This window comes from Callospermophilus lateralis, chromosome 16 (assembly GCF_048772815.1).
Source record: "Callospermophilus lateralis isolate mCalLat2 chromosome 16, mCalLat2.hap1, whole genome shotgun sequence".
NCBI lineage: Eukaryota > Metazoa > Chordata > Mammalia > Rodentia > Sciuridae > Callospermophilus > Callospermophilus lateralis.
Window position 1 is genome coordinate 21,609,663 of NC_135320.1, and position 26,949 is coordinate 21,636,611.

Sequence of the window (26,949 nt, forward strand, 5' to 3'; positions counted from 1 at the left end):
AGTCACATCCCCAGCCCAATTTGTATTGTATTTAGAGACAGGGTCTCACTGAGTTGCTTGGCACCTTGCTTTTGCTGAGGCTGACTTTGAACTCACGATCCTCCTGCCTCAGCCTCCCAAGCAATTGAGATTTCAAGCATGCACCACAGTGCCCGGCTCTTTTTCTTTTTATTTAATTTTGTCTTATATTCTCTGCTCTGGAGCACAAACTTGATTACTTATCCCTACATGCATATGCTCAGAATTCCCACACACTGATGGCTTGTTCTCTCTAAGAGATAACGTGCAGCAAATGCATTCTTCCTCTGAGAACTTTGGTGTTGTGGGATTCCCTGCGTAAATAAGAAAGCTGTGTTTTCAGGTCCATGTTTAGGAATCACTGTGCTTGTTTTAAAAATGTGTTAGAAGTGATTATCTTTCCTTTCTCCTCTCCCTTTCTTCCTTTTCTCCTTTGACATATTCCTTATATCTGATTTTTTAAAATGCCCTAGGTTCCCTCATTAGGGCCAAGTCTATTTCTCCCCTTCCTCGTGAAAGTAAAAACATAAGGAGGTTTCAAATGGCATGTTAGTGTAAACAAGTGGGATGGAAGTGAAAACATATTTTCTTTATTTCCATGGCTTCCGTTTTTCTGAGTGAAGACACTGATAATCCAGACACAGGGTTGCACATCTGTAATCCCAACTACTGCGGAGGCTGAAGCAGGAGGATCACAAATATGAGGTCAGCCTCAGCAACTTAGAGAGATCCTGTCTCAAGATTTAAAAAAATAAGTGAACTAAAAGGTAAGAAGTCAGGAAACACCATCACCAAGGCAGAATGGCTTGTGCCCCTGTGCTGGTCATGGGGTCAGCACCTCCTGCTGTAGGGGAGGAGATCTGACTGTAGAGGGGTGTTCTCAATTGGGGTTTCTGCTCTGTTACTAGTTACCTAGCTTCAGTCTCCAAAATATAGTAGCTCTGCCTGTCTTCCTGGGAGGTGATTATTACCAAACAACCGAAAATTAGTGGAGCACTTGATGAACATGAAAATGCCACATAAATATCAAGCCTTCTAGTAGTTTGGTCTGTGCTTGCGGAAAACAATCCCTGTCTTGAGTTAGGAGGAAAAGTGACTCCAGTCTTCTTGAGGGTGTCTGTCTCACGTGGTGGCGTGACTGCCATTCTGTTATCGATGAGATAAACCTGGAGGGCATTCATAGCCCTTCTCTGCACTTACTTCAGCACCTTCCTGACTCATCAGATGGGATCAATCCTCTCACCTGCTGATTTTATCCTTAGAATGTTTCTCAACTCTGTCACCTTTTCTCCATTCATTTCTTCAGTATCGTAATTCAGGTTTTCATCAGCTACTTTCCAAATCATTGTCGTAGCTTTTAAGGGTCTTTGTGCCTTCTGCCTCATTCCCCTTAAATTCTCAGAAGGGCTGGAGGTGGAGGTCAGTGGAAGGGCATGTGTTTAGCATCAGGAAGGCCCTTGGTTTAATCCCCAGCTCCCAAACCAAACCAAACCAAACCCAAAATAGCAAAAACCATCTGAAACTCCTTCCCTGTTCAATGCCTTCCCAACCATTTTAGTACTCTAGTATCTTCCTATTTTAATACTCTAGTATTAAAATGCTTTCTAAGCTCCAGAACCTACTGATCTCTGCCCAGCCAATTCCTCTTCCACCAGAATGGTTGATCCCTTTGACTTCCTAAGACAGGACCTGCCTTGACTTCTTACTGTCACTCAGACACCTGCTTCCCTTCCCAGCAATCCTGTGTGTGCTCCCCCTGGACTCTAGGATACTTTGTGCCTATCTCAACCTTGGGATAATTGCTTTCCCTCCAGGGCACCCATAGGGGCTTAGTAAATGCTTTTGGAAGAAAAAAAAAAAAAAAGTTTGGTTCTGATATAAGGTGTCTCTGAAAAGTTCCAGTGTGAGATAACACAAGAATGTTCAGAGGTGAAATGTGAGATTCGGAGAGTTGCAACCTGATGGATCGGTGGCTTAATCCATTGATATGAATTAAACCAGGTGGTACCTGTAAGGCAGGGTGTGGCTGGAAGAGGAAGGTCACTGGAACCGTGCCTTTGGGTTTTATATTTTGTCGGTGGTGAGTGGAGCTCTCTCTCCTTCCTGACTTTCATGTCCTGGGCTGCCTCCCTCCTCCCTGTCTTTCCACCATATTGTTCTGCCTCACCTTGGACCCACACCCATGGAGTCAGCCCACCATGGATGGAAACTCTGAGCCTGAGCCAACGTAACCTTTTTTCCTCTCCAATAATGAGAGTAAATTAGGACATCTAAATGCCTTTTTTTTTTTTTTTTCAAATAGCACGCAATCTTTCATCTTTAAAAAAGCGCCTTCCTTTTTCACGGAGCCTGGATTTTTTTTCTAGAAGATCATTTTCACTGAGTAGACAAAAAAGAAGAAAAATAAAAGAGTGAAAAAGTCTGACTTTATTCCCAATCACCCTGAAAGCCATCTCTTAGCTTTTAATTTGTCCTTTCCAAGAACAAAGGCTAAGGGATTTCAGTCCGGAAGCAGCCCCCTCAGCCTTCCAGCAAGTTGGATGACAAGAGAGGTGAGGTGGTGAGCAGAGAGAAGAATCCACTGACAGATGGGACCTGTGCTGTCTTTTCAGACAGGCTGGACACTCTCGCAGGTATCCAAATGCCAAGGCTCAGTCCGGCTTATCTCACTTTGTTTTGGAAATAAATGGAAGCTTGCAAAGAGCAAGAAGACCATGGTGTTGAGAAGGTTTTGACATGACCGGATTTCCAGCTGTCTTTCATTGTCTCCGTTTGGCTCTGTGCCTTGTTTCCAAACCCCTCTGCACAGAAACCATTCCTATAGGCACCCCTCCCTCACCTTCTAGATCGGTACCTTCAGAGGTCACTCTGGGGCAGACCCCTGAATGTGACAGCTCCACAAAGGAGTCCTGACCTTTGTGCTTTAGTACTCTTAACCTAGAAGGCTCAGACCCCAGGCTGCAGGCAAAGGGACATGGCTTCCTGGACGCTGTGTAGGGGGACAGGAGTGAGAAGCACCATCCTGTGCAAGAGCTCAATGCAAAAAGAAAAAAAAAAAAAATGTCATTTTTCAGGTTGTATGATATTTCATTTCCAGATGCAGTTAAAAGGACCCTGAGAAGGCACAGTCTTGGAGAAACTTGAAAATCGGTGAAGTCATTGAGAAGCTGAAAGTTAACAATGCGGTCCTCTTAGATTGTACAAAACACTTTGTATCGCAAAATCCTTTCTAATAGTCAGATAGCAGCCCTCGGTGTCCAGAGGATTTTAAGCACTTTTGTAGATTGCTTCACCCTTTGTGGTAAAAATAAGAAGCCCGTGAACTTGAATATCAGGGAATGGCTTAGGCTTCTTAAATGATTCACATCCTTGGGTGCCCTTAAGATGCCCACACCTGTGCTGAGTAGAGCTAAGAATTTTTTATCTCTATTTAATAGGGTATATTCTTGGAGACCAGTAACCGCTTTTAAAAGAATTATGTATATTTAATGACAGTTTAGTTTCTGCCAACAGAAATCCATGTTACGTGGCATGACGTTGATGTTGTTAAGAAGAAATGTATGAAACTCTTAAGCTATGGATATACCTTGGGAATGAGAAGTGGCTTTCAGACAGGGTACTAGGATTCACTCAGCAAACCACTAAGGAGCCCTATTGGTACAAGATGCTGTGAAGGATGTCCAGAAATCCAGGTATTTGCACCTGGTTTGCTAGTTAATCTCTTTTCTCCAGTAGAGGAAAATCAGAATTCTCTGTAACGCCAGCTCAACTTTTTTGCTTTCTTTTGAGGACAGATGTTTCTAAAGATGTGCATTGTGTGAGTCTGAGATAGTAATGAGATTAGGTTTACTGAGCACATAGCATGTGCCAGGAATAGTAGATTAATAGCCCACCAAACCTAAAAGGTAGGGCTATTTTCCGATTTTTCAGAAGAAACTGAGGTACAGAGAGATTAAATGGCTTTTCTAAGGTTTCACTGCTGGTAGGTAGGGGACAAGCAATGAACTCAGACAGTGGAGCATCTGGGATCTTCACAGGATACTGTTCTGCCTCCCGGGGGTGGAGGGTCACACTGGGCAGGAAAGTGGTTTTCCACAATCTCACCAGACTTCCTGGCAGTGACCACACTCTATGTCTTCCTTCTGTGGCTCATGAGTCCAACACATTTTCTTAAAACAATGAAAAACAGATTATGCCACACTGCTCCAAGAGAATAGAAATCAGTGAATCAACCTAGCAAGACCTTCTAGAAGCGGGGGACAATCTCCGTAATCTGTGCTTTGGGGCTCCAAACTCAGTGGTTTATGTTTCTCCGACGATTCTCTTAAAACACAACCCACTTTAGACTGGGGAAATGTGGCTAATGGGTTACACCCTGCCAGTTCCCCCAACCAAATCAACCTAGAATGCAGGGCGTCCTGCTAACCACAGACAATGAACACAAATAACGGGTTAAAGACAGCCCAAAAGTCCTCTGATGTGGTATGGATGTTAGAACGTCAGCTACTTTTAATTTAAATAGTAAATAATACGCAGAATCACAGAGCTTGTACAGAGTATATAAACAAAATTAGTTTCTGTAGCATGTTTAATAAAGGGGAATAATATTCCCCTTTTGATGATTTACATATTGCTTGAATAAGAACCTCGTATGCACTGCAAGGTGGGTGTAGGCACGTGAGCAGGTACACTTACTGACAACACACAGATGGCTGCTTGTATTCCTTGTACCTAATAGACATTGGGTGGGGCTGTAAGCCAGCAGTACCACAAAGCCTAGTGAGACGCTGTTTGTAAGACACCTAGGCATAATTACTGTAAAAAATGTGATGAAATGCAATTAGTCAAAGCTTCAAGGATCATGACGTTGGTTGAGTTTGGTGGTGCACCGCTACTTGGGAGGCTGAGGCAGCAGAGCCCAAGTTCAAGAGCAGCCTGGGCAACTTAGTGAAACCCTTTCTCAAAATAATTTAGTAGGAATATAAATAGGGAGATAAGCCTCAAGCCTTACTTAGTACATTGTAATGCTGAGGGTTGTTGTTCTTTTTCCTGTCCCTGAGCTGCATCTTATTGTTTAACTTTGGTTTTGAGGGAGTTATTTCTCTCCCTTCGGTATCCCATGCACTTCTCAGAATAGTCACACTTCCTTCCCCTACTTCAGAGGCACCATTTCCCAAAGAGTACATTTTACTTCTGTTTCATCCAACAAAAGTGACTGTTTCAAAGACTGATAAATGACCAAAGCCATGTCACTGAGTGTCAGTGAGACTCACTTCAAAGGCTTTGTTGTGGAGGTGACTGGTGCTTTGTTGTTCATTGACTTAAGGTTGTGAGGATGTGAAGCTGGAGCTGCAGCAACCACATTGTAACCATGAGGTTCTAACCACACTTAAACAGAGAAGAAAACAGAACAGGTGACTTCAACTGAGCTCCAATACAGCCCCAGGGGCAGCATGCCTTATTCCCTGGAGATATTATTTTTGAGTCTAAACATTCCCTTGTTACCTAAGGCAAATTGGCTGGAAGTTTTTTTTTCATCCCAAAAATGTTCTAACTTGCGTGTGTGTGTGTGTGTGTGTGTGTGTGTGTGTGTGTATAAAAGCTTCCTGAAGTTTTTGATTTTCACCTGGTCTTCGGAGATTGCCTATTTAATTAGCAGCTACCGTCTGCAAGAATTTCAAGTAAGCAAACCTCAGGGTTTCATGGTGCATATTTATCTCACACACACACACACGCACGCACGCACGCACACACACACACACACACACATAAAATTTTAAAATTTTAGTTTTAAAAACTTCCTTTTGTAGCTGGGCTTGGCAGCACGTGCCTGTAATCCCAGAGACTAGGGAGGAGGTTTGAGAGTGTGAGATCAGCATCAGCAATTTAGTGACGCACTCTCTCAAAGTAAAAAAGCCACTGGGAATGTGACTCAGCAATAAACCACTCCTGGGTTCAATTCCCAGTATCAGAAAAACAAAACAAAACAAAACAAAAATCTTCCTTTTGTGATTGAAACAATCCATAAGAAGTCTAGTATTATTTCATTTCCAATCAACACACTCCAGGATAAATTATTTAAAATTTTTTTCACTCAAGTATTAATTATGAATGATAACTTTTGTGTTTAGGGCTACTTAAAAATGCAATGCTTGTTAAATATGTATGACATCAATTGTATCAATGTAACATACTCATTTCATAGGCCTGAGAAATTTGTAATCTTGCCAACCTCTCAAATTGCCTTTGGATACTGCCGTCTGGTCTCATTTCTTAAATCTCAAAAGAGTGGTGAGACAAAGTCATTCATTCATTCATTCATCTGTCAAGGAAATGCTGTCTGGGACATTTGGAAGATCATGCTAACTTCACCAAGGTTGAAGTCCAAACCAGTAATAAAGCCTTCAGAAGTAACAAATGTAATATCCTTACTTTCTGAAAAAGAATACTTGTTATTAAGTATTATAAAACTTGAATGCCTGGTAATGTTTCCAGAAATACATCCCTGTTCTTCAGAGATCTTCAAATCCACTAAGATTCTTGTTTCTTTTCTTTTTGGGGGACTGGGGATTGAACTCAGGGGCACTCAACCACGGGCCACATCCCCAGCCCTATTTTGAATTTTAATTAGAGACAGCGTCTCACTGAGTTGCTTAGCACCTTGCTTTTGCTGAGGCTGGCTTTGAACTCAGCGATCCTCCTGCCTCAGCCTCCTGAGCTGCTGGGATTACAGGCGTGCACCACAGTGCCCAGCTAGATTCTTGTTTCTTATGGCATATAAATAATTCCCTTAAAGGCAGAGTTAATACTAGGTCACCCAGAAAAATATTGACCATGCACTATTCAGCACTTTTAATTAAAGAATTTCTCCAAGAACAATTCAACTCTAAAGATGTCCTATTATCTTAAAGACATTTACACAAATCATTCATAAGTGCTCCCTGAATATTTTAATTTCCAGCTGGTCCTTAGAGATTGCCTATTCAATTAGCAGCTACTTCCTGCAAGAGTTGCCAGTCAGCAAACATCAGGGTTTCAGTAATGTGCTGTGCACATGAGTAAGTCCTCGGCCTCCTCCTGAACTCAGCTTCCATCCTGCAGCTCTTGGTGAGGGTTTTCCTAAACCATCCATAGTTTCCTTCTCATTCCCATTCCACGTCATGGATTTGTTATTATCATAACTGCTAAGAATAAAACTCCCTTAAGCCAGGAAAAATAGTTGACTTTACAACTGAACCTTGCAAATATCTTCTCCCTGACTGTTGTTTGCCTTTTAACTTTGTTTATGGAATTTGGGACTATTCACAACAAGCCTTTGATTTAAATATTACCAGTAGAGACAGGCTGGGGATTAAAAAAATAATAATAACCACATTCTTTCCAACTTGTTTGGTTTGGGAACAAATGTGCTTAGGGCGTCAAGAGCTAGATTTTACAACTCTCCACCATCCAATGAGACAGTGGCCTTATTGGGGTTATAGATATCAATGACCAGGATTTTTAATAACTGTGGCACAAAACTGAGCACGCAGAAGAGAACAGTGGAGACAGCAAGAGCCACATTGAGTATGTAATCATCTAGCCAAGCTCAGTCTAATCCATGATTGTCTTAATATTAGTACAACCAGATGAACCAATTTGCACATCTAAATCTTATTTGTACTCAACATTATTCGTATTAAAAATAAAGCTAGGGTATCTACAGGTCAGACAGATAGCAGTTTGCATTTCTTCTCTCGCAGTCTTTTAAAATTTTTCTCACTTAAAAATACATTTAAAGATCGCGCCACACATTCTCTCCTTTCAGAGGTCAACAAAACACCCCTTTTCTGTCCATCAGCTCATTTTTCTAACATTTATTAAAACCAGCAAAGTATTTGTTGTTGTTTTGGAAAAAGAGGGACTTGCTTTTTACAATGTCACCTTGAATGCATTATTTTCTTCCCAGAGTTGTGTGTGTGTGTGTGAGAGAGAGAGGTGTGAAGGGGGGGATTGAAGGATACCTCCCTCCATCATATTGAAAATTTAGGGGGCTCTCTCCTGAGTCACATCCTCAGCCTTTTCTATTATTTATTTTGAGACAGAATCTCACTGTGTTGCTCAGGCTGGCCTTGAATTTGAGATTATCCTGCTTCAGCCTCTCTAGTAGCTAGGATTTCAGTCATTCACCATAGTCCCTGGCTGAATTTTCTTTTAAGCTTTTTCTTTTCTTTTCTTTTCTTTTCTTTTTTCTTTTTTTTTTTTTGGTGGTGCTGGGATTTGAACTCAGGACCTTGTGCATGTGAGGCAAGCACTCTACCAACAGAGCTGCATCCCAAGCCCATCTTTTAAGGTTTAATGAAGTTTAAAGATTTCTCAAGCCCTTTCAATTAGAAGCAATTATTTTAAGACACAGAATGACTTGTTCCCTTACAAGATCTTTGGGGGAAAAAAACAAAAAACAACAACAACAAATTTTTAATGAAAAGATAAAAAGTGTGACATTCTATGAATGACCTAAAGGAGACAGTCTTGTAATTTCCATGGAGATGATGATACTCATCTAATGAAAAACACCACGTAAGGGTTTGTTCTCAGTGTTCTCCAATAGAGAAGCAGTAAGTGGATCCTAACTCCTGGCTTCCCTAACTTGTTCTTGGAGTCTCAGCAAAGCTAGAAATTGACCCATCAAAGGCCATCCGCTGGCAGAGAGAGCCTGGGCTTCAGCTGAAGAGCTGTCAGTGCTGTTAAGGACATGGATTCCCAGACCTGGCAGCTGTTCTCAGGAGAGAGGAGGCAAATTTTCTCTTTCCCAGGGTGGTACCGAGGGGTGGAGAACGCTACACAAACAGAAGCCAACAGGAAAAGGTCTTGTTGGTGATTATAGGGAGAGGCAAAGAGAAAGAAAAGCCAGTAGTTACAACAAGTGGCTGCATTTAAAAAATGATTCCAGAACCAAAAAAAAAAAAAAAAAAAATCCTTCCAAGTTGAAATTAAGTTCAGATGTAGAGTTTCCCTGGAGAGTTCTCTCAGTCAAAATAAAGTTGATATTTCAGTTTCTATATTAATTACTGTAATCACAACTCTGCGGTAGATAAATGTATAAGCTAAGGAGAACCTTTTGGGGGAGCACATATGGTATAATTAGATTTTTTTTCTAAGAAGAACCAGATTATGTGTCCACGAAGAACCTATGAGGCTATGAACCTACAAAACTAGACTCATCTCTGGGAAGAGGTATCATCAGTTCAAACAGTGCATCTGGTTACTCGTAGGGCAAAAGCAACGAAATCTACTGAGAACCTCCGAGAACAATTTTAGGCAGTTATTTTGATTGTGATTTCATCAATGAGAAATTAAGGCAGAAGAGATTATATAAAATAAAAAGCAAGTTTTAGTTTTCTGGGGACTTTTTTCGTTTGTAACAAGTGGTGGTGGTTATACTTAATCCTCTTTATGACTCATTTGGCCAGCCTTCTCAGTGGTGCGTTATATGTAAGATTCTGCATGGACCCTGGCTCTGTCCATGCAGAATCTTACACAAAGAGTATATATTAATAAATAAATATGTTTATTAATTTAATAAGTATATTTTGAATACCTGGCTCTGTCCATCAACAGGTATTCAAAATATATTTATTAAATTAATAAATATATTTATTTATTAATACACACTCTTTCTTGGCTCAAAGTCCCTTAATGATTGAGTGTCTTACTGAGCGTGACTCTCAGTGACAAACCCTCCACTTGTCACAGCAGGGTAAGAGAATGACTGAAGTTGAGAATCCAGCAAGACTCCTCAACTCTAGCCTTCTTTGGACAGATGCAGGGGTTGGTTACCTGCTGCAATTGCAACTGTAGGAGTTTACTGCATTTATTTCATCTCTCTGTTACTTTTTCCCTGAAGCAGAAAAATCATCCCAAACCATAAAACAGCACCATAAATGAACCCAAAGCATGGTATCCAGTCCCCAATGAACTCTCCAATGATTCTTGCTTTCTGTCAACTACGTCATTGTGGAGCTCCCTCCCACCCCAAATCAGGCTGACCCACGTAATCACTGGGATATTACAGAAATGATGGACAGTGACTTTGGTCACTAGTAAACTTTGCAACTTCTGCCTTATTCTCTTGGATCACTCTGGGGTAAGCCAGCTGTCATACCGTGAGGACACTCAGTCAGTCTGTGAAGAACTTCACACACACATCAAGGAGCTGAGGTCTCTCATCAATAGCCAGAGGCGACCCAGTGAGCCATCTGGAAGAGGGTCATCCTACCCAACCAGATGACTGCAGTCCTGGTCTATCTTGGACCATCACTTCACCAGTGACCCTGGACTAGGCTCATCCAGCTTAGCTGCTCCCAAACTCTTGACCTGCAGAAACCACGTGAGTTAATCAATGTTTATCATTCTTTTAAGTGACTTTTTATAGCTGAGGTCACCTTAAATGAAACAACAGATGATGGCTACCTTAAGTTTCTGGAAAAGATCGATTTTATGAATGACTGAAATTACCTTTTTATTTTTAGTTAAGAGTTACAGTGTGAACTGTTGGTGATTCATGAGAACAGTGCAGAGGTGTCCTGAAATTTAGTATTTTATCGATGATAGTTCAAAGGAATTTTCTAGTGAACTCTCAGATCTCTCCATATATCCGAGCACTCATTCACCACCTAGCACGGTGGTTTAGGATAAACCTGGGCTTTGGGGTCTGACAAGCTGGGTTCTGGTGTGGGCTCTGCTCCATGCCATCAGTGAGACCACGGACAGATTAAATCTTTTGGATCTCAGTTTCTTTATTCAATCAAGTGAGGGTAAGAGTACCTACCTCATGGATTTAAGATTCAAATCATCTAATACGTGCAAAGTGCTTAGGAGAATAGCTGACACTTAGTTCTCCTTCAGTGTTGTTTTTATTGCAATTTTCACATCTAAAGATTTTAACTGGGGGGATCCAAGATGGCAGGCCAGATGGAGGCAGCATTCTGTGTCAATCCATGACCGGGGTCTCAACTCGTGGGAATACTGCTGTGCTGACAGTGATGGAGGACCCCTCCACAGTTGCACCTGCACAGCAATCACAACCCCTGTGCCACATGGCCCTGGGACCTCGGTGTTAGAACAGGACTCCCCACTCCCGACTCCTCGCCCAGGCAGGTCTTGGGGTGCCTTAGCAGGACCACTGGCATCATTACTAGTGGAGAATTCCCAGACGTGGCTCCAACAAAGGACACTCAGCCGCTACCCACACGCAGGAACTCCAGCCGCCACTCCTGTGCGGATCCCCGTTTACTAATGTGGGGCTCGCCTGGTTGCCTCCATCTTGGGACTCGGAAAGCTACTGCCATAGTCCCCTACTTTCGGTAGCCTGCCTGCACCCAGGGGCATCACAGGCTCTGAAGAAAGCCGACAGCTACAACACTGCATGCCACAGAGCTCACCTCTGATTGCATCACACAATGCCATCACCGGGGTCCTCCCACCCGAGCTGGCATCCCATGGATGAAAGCAGCTGCCTCCATCTTGGGTCACCTCCATCACCGTCTTTAGTGGGGGCAACAACCAGTCTGGAACACCGGATAGCCAGGGGAGGTATTGGAATCCTACATGGGCACCATGAGCCTATAGGGTACAATAGTAAGGCCTCCGATCCACAGAGCTAGAAAGGAAGACACAAGTGCAACATGAAAAGACAAGGGAAGAAAGTGCCCCAAACAAATCAAGACCACATTATTAGAATCCATGGATAACACGGCAGATAAAATGACAGAGAAGGAGTTCAGGATGTACATGATTAAAATGTTCTGCCAATAACATATAAGAGAGCAAATACAGGCAGCAAAAGAGCATTTCAACACAGAGCTACATAAGCAAATACAGGAAGCAAAAGATTATTTCAGTAGGGAGCTGGAGGTTCTAAAGAAAAACCAAACAGAAACCCCAAAAGAAACAATAAACCAAATTAAAAGCTCCATGGAAAGCATCACCAACAGATTAGACCACTTAGAAGACAGGACCTCAGACAATGAAGACAAAATATATAATCTTAAAAAGAATGTATACCACACAGTGAAAATGATAAGAAACCATGAGCAGAACAGTCAAGAAATATGGAATAGCATAAAAAGACCAAATTTAAGAGTTATTGGAATTGAGGAAGATATAGAGTTCCAAACCCAAGGAATGAACAACCTATTCAATGAAAAAGTATCAGAAAATTTTCCAAACATGAAGAATGAATGAAAAACCAAATTCAAGAGGCTTACAGGACACCAAATATACAAAATCAGGACAGATCCACACTAAGGCACATTATAATAAAAACACCTAACATACAGAATAAGGAGAGAATATTAAAAGCCACAAGAGAAAAGAATCAGACTACATATAGGGAAAAAATAATTAGATTATGTGCAGATTTTTCAACCCAGACCCTGAAAGCTAGAAGATCCCAGAAAAACACATATCAAGCTCTAAAAGAAAATGGATGCCAACCAAGAATCTTATATCCAGCAAAATTAAGCTTTAGACTTGATGATGAAATAAAAACCTTGCATGAGAAACAAAAGTTAAAAGAATTTACAACTAGAAAACCTGCACTACAGAATATCCTTGGCAAAATATTCTATAAAGAGGAAATGAAAAACAACAATGGCAATCAGCAAAGGAAGGTATTACACTAAAGGGAAAGCTAATCAAAGGAAAAACTAAGTCAAGTTAAATAACAAAAATGGCTGGGAATACAAATTATATTTCAACAATAACCCTGAATGTGAATGGCCTAAACCCACCAATCAAAAGACATAGACAAAAAAGAAAAAAGAAATAAAATCAACAATATGCTGCCTCTAAGAGACTCATCTCATAGGAAAAGACATACAAGGACTGGAGGTGAAAGAATGGGAAAAATATACTACTCATGTGGACTATGGAAGCAAGCAGGGTTTCCATCTTCTTATCAAATAAAGAAGACATTAAGCTAATCAAAAGGGACAAAAAAGGAGATTTCATACTGCTCAAGGGAACCACACACCAACAAGACATAACAAGTATAAATATATATGCCCCAAACAATAGATCATCTATGTTCATTAAACAAACTCTTCTCAAGTTCAAGAGTCACATTGACCACAACACAATAATTCTGGGTGACTTTAACATACCTCTTGCACTAGTGGATAGATCTTCCAAAAAAAAAAAAAAAAAAAAGTTGAACAAAGAAACTCTAGAACTCAATAATATAATCTATAACTTAGACTTAACTGACATATATAGAATATTTCATCCTTCAACAAGAGAAAACACTTTCTTCTCAGCAGCATATGGATCCTTCTCTAAAATAGACCATATACTATGCACAAAGCAACTCTTAAAAAATACAAAAAAAGTAGAGATACTATTCTGCATTCTATCAGATCACAATGGAATGAAATTAGAAATCAATGTTAAAATAAAATATAAAAACTATTCAAACACCTGGAGACTAAGTAATATGCTACTGAATGAACAATCGATTGCAAAAGACATCAATGAGGAGATTAAAAAATTCTTAGAGGTAAATGAGAACACTGATAAAACATATCTAAATCTCTGGGACACTATGAAGGCAGTTCTAAGAGGAAAGTTCATTGCATTGAGTTCATTCCTTCAAAGAAGAAAAAGTCAATAAATAAATGACCTAATACTATATCTTAAAAACCTAGAAAAAGAAGAACAAATCAACACCAAAAGCAGAAAAGAGGAAATGATTAAAATCAGAACTGAAATCATTACAATTGAAACAAAAGAAACAATTGAAAAAAAATTGACAAAACAAAAAGATGGTTCTTTAAAAAAAATAGTTAAAATTGATAGACCCTTAGGCATGCTAACAAAGAAAAGGAGACAGAAAACTCAAATCACTAATATATGTGATGAAAAAGGACACTACAGAAATACACAAAATAATTAGAAATTATTTTGAAAACTTATACTCCAATAAAATAGAAAATATCAAAGGCATCAACAAATTTCTAGAGGCAGATGACTTGCCCAAATTGAATCAGGATGATATACACAATTTAAGCAGATCAATTTCAAGCCATGAAATAGAAGGACACCATCAGAAGCCTACCAACCAAGAAAAGCCCAGGACCAAATGGATACACAGTTGGGTTCTACAAGACCTATGAAGAAGAACTAATACCTGTACTCTACAAACTATTTTCTGAAATAGAAAGAGATGGAGCACTTACAAACTCATTCTATGAGGCCAATATCACCCTGATTCCAAAACCAGGCAAAGACACATCAAAAAAAGAAAACTTCATACCAATATCTCTAATGAATACAGATGAAAAATTCTCAATAAAATTCTGGCAAATCGAATACAAAAACATATCAAAAAGATCGTGTACCATGATAGAGTGAGGTTCATCCCAGGGAGGTAAGGATGGTTCAACATATGGAAATCAATAAATGTAATTGACCACATCAATAAACTTAACAATAAGAACCATATGATCATCTCGATAGACGCAAAGCATTTGACAAAATATAGCACCCCTTTATGTTCAAAACACTAGAAAAACTAGGGATAACAGGAACATATCTCAACATCGTAAAGGCTGTCTATGCTCAGCCCCAGGCTAACATCATTCTAAATGGAGAAAAATTGAAGGCATTCCCTCTAAAAACTGGAACAAGACAGGGATGCCCTCTTTCACCACTTCTATTTAACATAGTTCTTGAAACACTGGCCAGAGCAATTAGATGAAAGAAATTAAAGGGTTACAGATAGGAAAAGAAGAACTCAATTTAGCACAATTTGCCAACAATATGATTCTATACCTACAAGACCCAAAAAATTCCACCAGAAAACTTCTTTAGAACTAGTAAATGAATTCAGCAAAGTAGCAGGATACAAATCAACACCTGTAAATCAAAGGCATTTCTGTACAGCAGTGACAAATCCTCTGAAAGGGAAACGAGGAAAACTACCCCATTTACAATTGCCTCAAAAAAATGAAATAAAATAAAATACTTGGGAATCAACCTAATGAAAGAGGTGAAAGACCTCTACAACAAAAACTACATAAGTTTCTTCCTTTTCCATGCCCTTTACCTGGTCCTGACAAAGATTTTCCAACTTGACTTTGAAACTTGAAACAGACAAGGAAGAACTATCAGAGAGTTCCTGTTGCTTCTCAGCTGTCTGTTTTCATCCCCAGTTTTACCAGCTGTGATTATGTCTCCTGAGGACTGGTGGTTCGGTGGTCAGCCTGGGTTGATCTTACTTCATCCTCTTATCTAAGTGCCACCCAGTCACAGAATGGGATGTGACTCTTCTCTAAGAGATATATGTCCCAAAGTTAGATTTTTTTTTAAGAGTGAAACTTTAGATAACCAAATGATCCAGTTGTTTTTGTTTGTTTGTTTGTTTGTTTTTTGGTCACAGCTTAGTTATATATAATTAAAGAAAACCACTGTGTTGGTGCACCCTAGTAATCCCAGGGACTGGGGAGACTGAGGCAGGAGGATGGCAACATAGTGAAACCCTGTCTCAACATTTAAAAAAAACAAAAAAGACTGGGGATGTAGCTCAGTGGTAGAGTACCCCTGGGTTCAATTCCCCGGACCATAAAAATATTAATCAGGCACAGTGGTGTATGCCTGTAATCCCAGTGGCTCGAGAGGCTGAGGCAGGAGGATCTTGAATTCAAAGCCAGCCTCAGCAACATCGAAGTGCTAAGCAACTCAGTGAGACCCTGTCTCTAAATAAAATACAAAATAGGGCTGAGGATGTGGCTCAGTGGTAGAATGTCCCTGACTTTAATCGCCCGTATCCCCCCACAAAAACATTTATATATATGTATAAGTGATATATATATAAATCATCATTATAATAATTACAGAAAACCAAGGTTTATAGTAGTTGTCTTAATTTCAAAGCTCATTATCCACTCAACTAATCTTTGGAGAATGTGCCTTAATTTTTTCACCTTTTTCTTATGAGAGAAGAAATCCGAATTCACATCTGTCTACAAGATTTTTCAACTCCCAGTCTTATTTGGAAATTACAAGCTCACAACCATCCCTACAACTATTTGTCCCACGTCACAAGAATTGCTGAGTTGGGGTTTTGGTGTGGTTCTGAATATTAGCATATTCATGCTCTCTGTGCTCTGTTTGGATTCCGTGGTGGGGGAAATGGTGGAGCAGAACAGCAGGTGGTTTCATCAAAATCTCCCTGAAACTCTGAGCTCCTCATTCTTAAGGTCAGGAGGCAATGTGCCGAAGGTCATGTGGGGGCAAAGGGCAAGAAGACTGAAAAGGATTAGAGGGAGATAAAGACTCTGGGCATAAAAGAGCCCCTGGGAAAGCAAGAACCTGGCTGGATTTATCACATTTTTATTATTTAACTTAAAAAAAAAAAAAAAAAACTTTATTCTTTCAAAGCCAGCCTTCCTTTGGTTGGATGCATTGTGCTGGGGAAGGGGAGAGGACAATTTTTAATCAAAATCTACAAATTCCCTCTCTTATTTTCTCATCCTCCTCTATAACCAGTGACACATATAGAATTATTATTCTAGCATCATTTTTCATCATACATTTCCCTGCAATTCTAAAGAAAAAGAAACAGATGCATGCAGCACATACACACACACACACACACACACACACACACACCCCAGCACAGTACACCCACATGTGACATGCGCACACAGGTGACAGGTGTCCACAACAACTGGGTAGAAACCACACAATGAAAAATCTCAATTCGTTTCTAAGTCTTTAAATCTGTGTGGATAGTGGTTGTTTATTTTTCATTTGATCTACCTGTCTACCCTTCTGCCTATCCTTTATTTACTTAGGAATCTGTAGAGACACCTGCAATTTTGATTTTTGCATATTTTAAGTAAACCAAAGCCCTGTGCCTGCTTAGTCCCTAAGCTGCCCAGCAATCCCCTGCTGACACCAGCTAGCCGGTGTCTTTGAGCATCTGGAATGAAGTTTTCGCCCTTTCTGCAAAGCCTTTGTGCTTTCTGACCTCGGGTTCTTTCCTTGGGCTCAGTGGGTCATTCACCTTATCTTTTCATTTGCCCCCAATGACATGGCTGTTGTATGGCTTTTGTATTATTTGGGTTTTACTATAAGGCTTTCCATGGACAATGTCCTAGCTAGAGTTCTTTTTTTTCCCTATTATCTTCTCTTTGCAACTTTTCTGTTTGTACGCAATTTACAGATTGACAATGTGATTGTAAACCGTTCAAATGAAAGCTCAGAATACAAACTACTTTTGCCTTTGCGGTTCTGAAGAGTGCTTACAGACCTACCTGGTAGGTATGAATGTCATCCAGTCAGTAGGCAGAAAACTGGAAGGCAATTCTCCAGGGCCTGAAGCTACTAGCCCAAGACAAACAAGAACTGTTCACACTGACATTTTACTATTTGTATTTCTCGAGTGCTTGAAGTACTCTGGATTAGTTTTCTCCTTCAGACATTTACAAGAGGCTGTTATTAATTTTTAAATTCTCTTTCTTTTAGGGGGTGGGGCATTGGGAAGGGAGGAGGCAAGTATCTTTCTCATGAAGTTAATCCTGTAACTTGAGAGAAATTCAAGTGGCCTCTCTATGGGCTTCCAGAACAAGTACTTTGAAATGGAAGCATTTTAAAACATGGACTAATAAAAAAGTCAATCATCCAAACAGATGGACTAATAAAATAAAGTTTTAAGAAAAGATAAGTTGATCTTGGGGGAATGAGTCTGTGACTTCATTTTTTAGAGATGAGGTCTCGCTATGTTGTTCAAGCTGACCTGGATTCTGCGAGCCTCCTGCCTCAGCCTCCTTAGGGTCTGGAATTATAGGATTGTGCAACCATGTCTGGCTCAAAGTGCATACATTTAACTTCTCCTTTGTATGTAGTCAAGAGCCTTGGAAGGAAGTCTTTAGTCTTCAGGAGGAACTGAAGAACAGTTTTCTCCCTTGACACAGTTTGCACTTCTGAGTACTGCCACTTACAGGAGGATTTTTGTTTCACTCAACGGACTGACTGGTGAGAGGGTTAGTGGGTCAAAAGTCACTATCCTAAGTGTCCCTAAGCTGGCAGGAGCAGGCAGAAGCCATGTATTTGGTTATGTAACAATTTGTACTTCCAAATATTGGGGGTCTGGAGTAAATCTGGCAAAACTTACATTAATTTCTAATCACTGTTTTGAAGTATATTCTGTTGTTCTTCTTCTTTTGTGTACTGGGGATTGAACCCAGGGATGCTTTATCACTGAACTACATTCCCAGCCTTTTGTACTTTTTAGTTTGAGACAGGGTCTTGCTAAATTGTTTAAGGCCTCACTAAGTTTCTGAGGCTGGCCTCCAACTTATGATCCACCTGCTTCAGTCTCTGGAGTTGTTGGGATTACAGGCATACACCATTGAGCCCAGCGTGAAGTATATTATATTCTTTCAAACAATAGAGTTAGGTTTGACCTCTCTACTGGAGAGCTGCAAGAAATCTGTACCAAGTGCAAGTTTGCCCATCCTCCACCAAAGGTGCAAAGTTCCTAGCAATCACACAAACACCTTCCACACCTATCATTATAGCTTTATGTCCTACAGAGGTAAAGTATCATGGTCATCTTAGAGTGTAGGCTCCCTGAGAGCAAAGCCTGTGGGGGCACATCCTATATCACCCCCTCAGTGTCAGAACAACATCTTGCACTTATAAAGCATGCAGTGATATTTGTTTGAATTAATCAATGATCTTTGTCATGTGAGGCGAAGTCCACAGTCTACATTGCATAGTACCAGGTACCTGGTTAAACTTATTGCAGTTTTTATAATAATTGCTATTTATTGTGAAGTCCAAAAGCAAGATGATAACTCATTAAAATCTTCTACTTAATGTCTTATTTGAATATTTTCTTTTTCTTCCTAACAGCTTTCCTAGAAAAGGGCAAGGAAGAAGGTTTTCTCTGCTTTTCTGATGTTTAAAACGAGCCACCTGCTGTCATCCCGGCCTCTCTGCTCACCACAGGCGAAGACATAACTCATAAACATGAAAAGCAAAATTACTCCAGGGAAATTCTACCCGGTCACCTTTCTCTATGTCACTCCGAAAGAAAATAGGATTCATTTCCACTATGAAATTGAACTTACGAGACTCAGTCCCATTGAGGACTTCCCGAGTATTTATGGGCTCAAACTGGTACCGAACCTGCCCAAGGTGCTATTCCTGATTTTCAGATAATTTGAAAAAAAAAAAAAAAAAAAAACTATTTCTCTAGCATCAAGAATGGAATACAGCTACAACGATGAAAATATAAAAGTTTGATCACCGCTTATGAGCTGTCACCAGGATAAATACCATGAATTACTTTTGTGGGCATACAATCTGCACAGGTATCATTGAAATAAGTTCACTTCTGAATGATCTTTTGTCAAAGCAAGGAGAAGATACAAAGTCATAAAAGGGTAGTAAAGCTACCATTATACATATAAAGCATCTCTATCTACCATCCTTCAGAGAGTTCAGTTTTTTTCCCAGGGAAGATATTTGGTTTATTATTGTCATTAAAAAAAAAAAAAAAAGCCTGGGCCATCTATACTTAAATTGGATTCCTTCTGTGCTGTTATTTAGTATCTTTCTAAGGATTTGTTGTTGTTGTTTATTTTACTGTAAAACAAGAAGAGTAAGTTACTGGGCATCTTGATTGCTCCTGGTTAGAAAAGGGAAAAGACTCTCATTTTGGCAAAACTCTGCAGACAATCATTCATCGTGGTTTGTATGTAACTATACAATCTTTTCAGAATGTAACTTTAGAAAACTGAATGCAAAAATTTGGGTGTATCTGTTTATTCAGTATCATGCTAAAAATCTTCTTTAATATCTCTGCCAGCCTGCCTGCCTTCTTCTTCCCTTCCTCAATTCCTTTAATTCTCTCTCCCTAGGCACTCCTCCTTAAATCTATTACCTGTCTGACTTCTAATCTTATAAAAAAAAAAAACTGACATCTGTCATCAGACAACACAGTCAGCTACTTCCATAGTTATCGAATGGCCCTGCGATGTTGCCCTTCATTTCTAAGTTATTTTAGTTCCTCCTTCACTTTCCCTCCAGGATTTCATGTCTGAGTTTATGGAGATTTCTAACATTCATGGAGGGGCGCTCACCAAGCACCACTGCGGGGCCATTTCTCTACTTGAGTGTTTTAGTCAGATTTTTCTCTGATGTGACTGAAAGATCTGATGAGAACAATTTTAGGGGAGTCAAATTTATTTGAGGGCTCACAGTTTCAGGTGTGGTCCATGGAGGGCAGGCTCCATTCCTTGGGTGAGGAAGAACATCGTGGTGGAAGAATGTGGCAGAGGAAAGCAGCTCACATGATGATCAGCAAGGCAGCAAGGAGAGAGAGAGAGAGAGAGAGAGAGAGAGAGAGATTCTCTCCACTCAACAGATATAAAATATGGACCCTAAAGGCACATTCTCAGGGACCCCCCTCCTCCAGCCATACCCTATCCACCTTCAGTAAACCACTCAATTGATCCCAGCAGGAGATTAATTCTTGGATTAACTCTCATAACCCAATCATTCCTCTTCCAAACCTTCTTGTATGGTCTCACACATGAGCTTTTGGGGGACACCTCATATTCAAACCAAAATACCTAACTACTTTCTAGCCCAATCTAGTCAATCCTAGCCCATGACAGTACTTACAACTGCTCCCCGCCTCATCTCAATTTCATGGGTCCAGTTTTCTGATCATTATTCTCAGTAGTCAACTCTACTTTTTTTTTTTTTGACATTGTGGTCCCTTCAAGTCTTTGATCCTACCACTGTCCCCAGCCCTCACTCCCTGGAGATCTCCATTCCCCTCCTTATCAGGCTGAATTCCACAGTCAGTCATTATACAAAGACTCTCAGCTCCAACTCCTCTCTGCCTAGTCCATAGCTACCCCTGTGCAATTCTGCATGCCTGGAGAAAAACCACAAAATTACCCCGAAAGGTCTCAGGTTATATATTCAGTTCCAAGAACCCCGAGGAGGCCCTTAGTGCTTCTAGGAAACGAGGCAACAATACTTCATTGTTTCAGTGCACTTGGAGGTCTAACTGGTATCTTGAACTAGATTTCCCAAATTACTGAACTCCTGATCTATTCCCTTCCTTCTTTAATTTTTTTTTTTTCCACATAACCACATCCAGTTGATCAGGAAATAACATTGGCTCTATTATCAAAAATAGCTAGCACCTGTTTTTGTGACTTCAGTTGCTATTACCAACTCTTAACAATTCTTATCTTTTTCAACGATCTCATCATCTTTTCCCCTTTGTTCAACTCTCATCTTAACAGGACTGAGAAAGTTCTTTCCATCCTTCCTATGGCCCATTGGTCATATGCAGAACTGGTGTGACTTGAGCTATCTCATTTCCTACCACTCCCCTGTGGCCTCCCTCCCCTCTGTCATGATGGTCTCCTTGTGGTTCCTTATGTAGGTAGATGCCCACCTGGGCCTCTGCTCTGCCTGGCATGCTCCTCTTCAATACACCTTGCTCTTGCCTCCCCACTTCCTTCGGTTTCTGTTCAACTCTTAGCCATTGGGATGAGCATCTCCCTATGAGTCTTCTTCAACACTGCAACCTCCCCTAATCTCCAATTTTGCTTCTACTTTTATTCCATAGTACTTACCACTTTCTCATATAGACTCAATGTATTCGATTTATCTATTCGGATCTTGCTACTAGAATGTAAGATCCACAGAATTCTGGATCTCTAAGTATTTTGCCCAATGAGTATCTTCAATTCCTTGGAACAGGGCTTGGCATGTGTTATAGTTCGATTCTTAAATGTCCCCCAAAGACCAAGTGTTGAAAGATTTGTTACCAGGCTGTGGGACTATTGGGAGGTGGTGAGAACTCTGGGAGGTGAGACCCTAATGAGAGGAAGTTAGTTATTTGGGGTATGCCCTTGAAGAGGCACTTCCTTGCCACCATGAGATGAGCAGCCACATATTCTCACCCAAAACAAAAACAAAACAAAACAACTACAAAAAGCCCAAAGCAATAAGGTCAAGTAATTGAAGCCACAAACCAAAACATACCTTTTCCTTTATTAAGCTGATTTTTCCTCAGGTATTTTATCACAATGATGGAAAACTAACCACACAAGGCATGTAACAATATTCACTGAATATTGGCTGAAGCCATGAATGCATTAGCAAAGGAAAAAACGGGGAACAATGAATTAAGTTGGTCTCTCTGAGCTGTTTACTTGAGAACCCTTTTCTTGAGACTTCAAAAGAAATTCTTTCCCCAAAGTGCTTTGCCTTATACTAGAACCTCTATGATTGAGTCTGTCTGGTTTCTCAATTAGAATGAGTTCCAAGTGGACTGAGACATTTTCCCTCACATCATACTGAAGTAAAGTGTTACTGTGCCTCAGCCTCTAGTCATGATTATGCACACTGTGGGGACCTTACACAAAGTGCTTTTTGAAGGACGGAACTAGGTGAGTGGCCTCATTATGGGGTCTGATGTAAAATCAAAACTCAGAGCAGGTTCACCTAAAAGCTTAGCCAAGTTTCATATGTGCCTGGCTTGCCCTGAAAGAGAACCCAAGTGGATAGATCATTTCAAATGGAAACTATGCAAAATTCAGTGGCTTCATGTGGTTTTAACCCTAAACCAGGTGGAACCTGAGGCTTTGGCAAAGGTTCACTTTAAATTCTTAACTGCGGAATGTAAACCAACGAGGGAAATGCTGGGGAAAAAAAAAGACAAAGTGAAACAAAACCCTTAGTTTTAAACAATTTTGGAGCCATGGATTTAAATCAGTGCCCTTTAAATGCCATTTCACTCAGACTCGAAACGAGTACAATCATTATTTTGAAAAAAAATCTCCTTCAATAATGCATCAGTCTTTTTGTAGCCTGTTTCAGAATTTCAGGGGTCCTTAATGCACATGTGGAGATTAAATGATTATTTCCACCTGGCAGGTTGTGTAATCAAAGAACAAAGATGAAAAGCCGACTTGCTGCAGGTAACTGAGAAGAATGAACCGATAGAGATGACACCTCGTTCACGGGGAACTTCCTTAACCTGAAATACTGCTGGTTTTCATTGAAAGGAGCCAGAAATATAGTCCAAAAGGAACCAAAAAGAATTTTAAGAATCCTGTGCATCAAATGAGATTGAGTATTACCAGACTGTGGTACCGATAATAACAATACTGTGTGAACCTGGACTGACCTACATAGTAGGTATAATGTGGGGTGTGTGTGAATGGAACACTTCTGAATTTTAGGGAATTTTAAATAATGAAGTAAAGATACCCTCACTATAAGAGATGTATCTATCTCTCCCAGAGATTTTAAGCATTATGATTTTTTAAAGAGACTTCCCTAGGCCTTACATTCTTCCAGATTCAGTTACTTCTTTTGTGAAACCTTGGGCACAGGTGTTCTACACTGTGCCCTGGGAGGCTGAGACAGGAGGATCATGAGTTCAAAGCCAGCATCAGTCACTTAGCGAGGCCCTAAGCAACTCAGTGAGATCCTGTCTCTAAATAAAATACAAAAAAGGGATGGGGATGTGGTTCAGAGGTTAAGTGCCTCTGAGTTCAATCTCTGGTACCAAAAAAAAAAAAAAAAAAAGACTTTAGAGGGAAATCTTTAATGCAAACATGCAGAACTTCCTTCCCAATTTCTACAGTTCAGAGCTATAGGACTATGATTCTTATTTTGTAAGTTGACTTTTTGATCATAGAAAGATAGCTGGATAGGCCAACTCAATTTACATGAAAAGCTATCCTAGTCTTTGGAAGATTAAATGACACTAAAATATGGGAATTTATAATCCTGCTATATGCTTACAGAAATCCCTGCAGGTTGATAGTTGTATTTGCCAATTTCATGGGCTGAATGCTAAAAATAGTTTCTACTACTTTACTTCTATAACAAGTTGTCATTACTGTCCTATACTGCCTGAAAGCATGTGATCTTGGCTTCCGGATACAATCTTAAGAGTTGTAAAGAATGTTAAGCATAGAATTTGTCCAACCTTAGCACTGATTACTAGCTTATGTGCCTTCGATTGTGTATTCGATTTCTCTGTTGCTTAAAAGGGCATGCTACAGAAGTACTTTGGTATTTATATCAACGTCTCAAGTATGGGGTCTGATATAAAATCAACACTCAGAGCAGGTTCACCTAAAAACTTGGCCAAGTTTCATAGACACCCTAAATATTGTGGCTTGGTTTAACAGCAATCACTCCGTCAATATTTATTATAACTGCAGTGTGCTAAACTTCCTATTAGGCATTGGAAATAGAGATAAATGAGGCCCAGTTGCTAACAGGGAGGGTATGACTGACTAGTGGGAAGGGAAAAAAAAAAAAAAAGAAAGAAAAACTGTGATGGAACTTGAACTTCCAGTCATGATGGAGTGAGTCACTGGTTAAAAGACTGGTCCAAGTACAGGTGAAGTAGCTGTCTCGGGCATTGGGCAGGCTGCAATCTCTGAGGGGAAGGAGACAGGTGAGATGGATTCTCCTGAAGATGCTTGCTGGACACTGGCCCAGAGAGAGAAACCTGGACAGAGAGGAGAGCGTGCTATTTGGGAAAGTGAAGTGAATTTGTGGGATAGAGTAGGAGAAGAGAGATCCACGTAGAGCATTCCAGAATCCGTATGGGGTTGCCTCAAGTCATTGAATACTGACCTACAGCTGTGTAGAGTGACACTGCAATGTCGAGCAGCCGGTGATTACCAGGGGGCTGCCAGTTGAACAACTACATTTGGCATGGCTGGGAGACATTCAAGTTCTGAGGAGCCCGAATGGGAAGAGCTGGGTGTGGATGAGGCATTCATGAGAAATACGAGTGGAGACCTCAGAAAGGCCAAGCCTTATGAGCTCTGGAGGACAGATCATTCTAGATCTTAAAAACAAGCTTTAAAAAAACCAGCTGATACTCAACTAAATTAACTGCCTCCTGAACACAACTAAATATTTTTTTAAGAGAAGACAACAAAATTTAGAACTACTTACAACATTCAGTGGTCAGTGGAGTATTGCTAGATGAAAAAGCCAGAAAAACGTGACCTCGTTAATAGAGACATGGAAATGACAGAGAAGATGGATCCACCAAATGAAGCCTCTGAAATAGCTATGCTCAAAGACTTTAAGGAAAATGTGGCTACAATGAAGAGATAAGTGGATGCGAGTCAAAAGGACTAAATAGAATGTCTAGAGCTGAAAAGTGCAATGCCTGAAATGAGGGGCTTTCAGCAAAAGTTAATTCTGTCTCATTGACTTGAGGAGCATGGGAAATATCAATTAGTCTAACATGGGTGCATTTGGAGTACTGGGAGGGGGCGGCGGCAGTGGAAAATGAATTCTAAGCAATCATTACTGAAAAACCTGCAGTCATGTTAACAAATATAAATTCTACACATCTGAAAAGTTCAACTAACTACAAACACAATGATCAATACAATGAATACCATAACAAAAATATATAACCTATATGCTTATGATACATGTAAAACACAGATTGAGCATCTCTAATCTGAAAACTCCCAATCCGAAATGTTCCAAAATGTGGAAATTTTTGATCATTGACATGGCGCTGCAAATGGAAATTATACACCATGAATCTCTGTTTCATGCACAAAATTATTAAAAATATTGGATTAAATCACCTTCAGGTCAAGGCTTATAAGAAACATAGCTGAGGGGCTGGGTTGTGGCTCAATGGTAGAGCGCGTGCCTAGCAGGCGTGAGGCACTGGGTTCGATCCCCAGCACCACATAAAAATTAAAAAAGTAAATAAATAAAGATATTATGTCCATCTACAACTAAAAAAAAAAATATTGAAAAGAAAAAAAAAAGAAACACAACAATTTTATATTTAGATTTGGGTCCCATCCCCAAGGTATTTTATTTTATGTACATTATATACACATGTGTGCATATATAATATATATATATATATATATATATATATATATATTTTTTTTTTTTTTTTTTTTTAAATATTTATTTTTTAGTTTTTTTGGCGGACACAACATCTTTGTTTGTATGTGGTGCTGAGGATCGAACCCGGGCCGCACGCATGCCAGGCAAGCACGCTACCGCTTGAGCCACATCCCCAGCCCTATATATATATATTCCAAAAATTTTTTAAAATCTAAGATCTAAAACACTTACAGTCCCAAACATTTTGAATTATTAGCCAGTATTTGTGCTTTTGTTTTTCTTCTTCCTTCTGTACACCATCTGGAGTATGCACTGACATTTCCCCTCTTCTCTTAGCAGTGTCAGGATGACTGAGATCTATGGTCAAGAGAAGGGAGAGGCAGAGGTAGGCAGTAGAGGCATAGAATGACTATACAGAGAGACTCTCCTCTATTCCTGCTTCGTTGCCATTGGCTTAGTATCTGGATGCCTCTCCTCTCATTTGCTTCATCCATGCCTCATAATTAACTTGCTCCTACTTGACACAACTCCTCCATCTCACCGAACTACTTTTGCACCAAGGTTCTGGCTCCCCTTTTGACTGTCCTTCCACCTGACTCTTCAGGGCTCCACGGCAAACTCCATTCTCCTTTCCCTACCTTGAGTCCTTTCATCTCCTTAAAACTCTTTCTCCCTGGTTCCTCCACCTTTCTACTCTTTCTTCAGTGTCTTGCCAGCTCTTGGCATGCCTATGTATGAAAAAGAAGTGAAAAAACTAAAAAATCCAAAGTTGGTTATTTTAAGAACTTTGGATAACATATGATATGTAATCAGAATTTTGAATTCTAGGGCTGGGTTTGTGGCTCAGTGGTAGAGCGCTCGCCTAGCATGTGTGAGGCCCTGGATTCGATCCTCAGCATCACATAAAAATAAATAAAATAAAGTTATTGTGTGCAGCAACAATTAAAAAAATAAATATTTAAAAAACGAATTTTGAATTCTATATATAAAATGCCTTTT